The sequence below is a fragment of the Octodon degus genome, unplaced genomic scaffold (assembly GCF_000260255.1).
Source record: "Octodon degus isolate 3935 unplaced genomic scaffold, OctDeg1.0 scaffold00186, whole genome shotgun sequence".
Lineage (NCBI taxonomy): Eukaryota > Metazoa > Chordata > Mammalia > Rodentia > Octodontidae > Octodon > Octodon degus.
Window position 1 is genome coordinate 1,298,136 of NW_004524762.1, and position 2,706 is coordinate 1,300,841.

Genomic DNA, 2,706 nt, shown 5'->3' on the forward strand with positions numbered 1-2,706 from the left:
TTGTCATTATGGGACAAATTATTTGTTAAATTAATAAAAAACATTGGTAAAACATGGCTTTATATCTCTGTGTAAGATATGCAGACACCCTTTCACAGTATAAATGGCATTGCTTATGACGCTGATATTTTTAAGAATAGCATTTAATCAGCATATTAAAATATAATGTACTCCTAATGATGGTTCATTCTTTAAATGTTCATAGTTTGGAACTTTGGCTGGCAGACATTTTATCGTTGTCATAATCTAAAGCTTGTATTTTTTAAAGCTTGAGAGAAACACATGAGGAATTGCGTTTTGGGGACTTACCTCTGTGGCTTTGTGAAAATAAATTAGGATAATATGAAAGGAACCCCCACATTGTGAACTCAAGTTTTTCAGTTACTTTACATTCATAGACTGTCTTGTGAAGAACACAAATTCAGTTTAGTGGCAATAGGCGATAATGACATCAAAGTTATTTCTAAGAAAGTAATTATTCCAATTAATCTTGTCAATACAACTTCTTTTCTGGTTGCTATTTTAAAACTTTATTGGTGTGTTTTAGAAGGAAACATTAAATCTTCAAGAATAATTTAATTGCTTTGAATTGCTAGATTTTTTCAGAGCAAAGTGAGCCACAGCCTGCTTATGTTCTACTTATTTTATAGTGGCCAATGACCCTGATTTTCATATTAAAATACATTATCATTTTGAATAGAGAAAAAGTCATACGTTTAGTTTTATTAGAGTTAAGTGTAGTAGAATGCCACAGTATTGGGGAAATTCCGTCTGAACTATTTCACACTCATAAAGAAAAAGGTTAACTGGTTCATGTAACCATAAACTCTGATGTAAGGCTGGCCTTGCGATTATAAATTGGCCTCATTTTTCTCATGAGTCTCTACCCTGAATGAGGAGTGAAGGGTGAGGGAGGAAGAAGAAGGTAGGAAAAATCCCAGAAATATCTGACTTGTGTCATACTGTCTTATTTTTGTGGGATTTTTTGTTTGAACACAGGGCCTCATCCATGCTGAGCCCTTACACTTACCAATGAGCATTATCCTCAGCCCTGACATTTACTGTCTTTGGGATCTTTCTCTTTTTCACTGGTTCTGCTCTTTTTTTTCCTCATTGCTGACTCTGTCCACCTCTGTGAGTCCTGTGCAAGATCATAATCAGGACAAGTCTGTGTGACTTTGTGCTTATAAGCTTCTCAGATCAAATATTTATCTGCTTAACCTAACTGAGAGTTGTCTAGAATTGATGGAGCCAGCATTTGATTGGTTAATGAAGAAAGACAAGGATTAGAACCAAAAGGCAGGTTGCTGGGGCCGGGGAGACAGCGCAGCAGCTTAATTGCCAGCCTGGCAAGCGGAAGGTCCCGGGTTCTCCAGTTCTGCAAAAAAAAAAGTCAAACAGAAGGCAGCCTGCTACCAGCACTCCCTTGTACCACTGGCTACACTTGTTGCTGGTACACAGCCAGTGTGTCCTAGCAGTACTACTAAAGGATGAGAACAACTACAGCTCCTCTAGCTCTCGAGTTGCGAAGATCAAGTCTGTGGAAGACTGATTATATTTTCCCCTCAGTGCTAACAGGATGTGTTAAAGAACGCTGCTGAATTGTATCTTGGGAAGCTATCTTGGGCCTTTGTAGGGCATATACAGCATGTACTGTCCTTTCTAAAGGCCAGGAGCAGTGTACCTCTCAGTAGTGATTTCCAAAACTTGTCTAGTAATTGCCAGTGTCCCCTGTACAATAAAACCCCAACCGAAAACAATTGCCTTCATCAAATTCATTCATTCATTCATTCATTCATTCATTCATTCATTCAATTTTAAAACCATGTTAGTTGCCCTGAAGACATTTAGGCCTGTTTCCAGCATGTTTTTCATTTTCTTTAGATCATATTTTTTTGATATTGTACGCTTTTGTAATATTTTGCATTTCCTGTCCTTCCCGTGCTCCCATATGAGTCTTCTGGATACAGATTCCTTACAACACATCCTCTTCAGTCACTGCAGTAATTCTTAGGCATGGTGTAGTGCTGCAGATTATATAGAAGGTCTAAGCTTAAAGGGATGCCTCTAGTATATAGATTGTTGTATTTTAGCCCAAGGGCATGCCTGTAATATCTACTCGGAAGGCTCAGTCAGGAGGATCAGGAGTTCAAGCCTGTGGAGCATGGCTGAGCTCTTCCTAACAGATCGCTGTATTTCTTAAGGTGGCTCACACACCCAACAAAAGCAGGATGCAGCCGCCTGGGGATTGCATCCAACTTCAGGAGAGACACATCTCCTAGAGCAGCAAGTTTGCTTAAAATATTTAGAGAGTTAATAATAGAAACATTTTTATGTTAAAACTAAAAATTTAAAACATTTCCATGAATTTGTTTTGTTTTTGGGGCGGAACTGGGGATTGAACTCAGGCCCTTGCGCTTGCCAGGGAAGCGCTTATTCCACTGAGCCATCTCCCCAGCCCCTTTTTATCCTTTTTTTTTTTTTTTTTTTTTTTCTCTTTTTTCTTTTTTTTTGTTTTTGGGGCGGAACTGAGGATTGAACTCAGGCCCTTGCGCTTGCCAGGGAAGCGCTTATTCCACTGAGCCATCTCCCCAGCCCCTTTTTATCCTTTTTATCCTTTTTTTTTTTTCCCATGAATTTTTAAATGACAGTTGTGCTTTAGCATCATTCTGGTATTCTCAGGATCATGCTCTTAAAACACCTTTG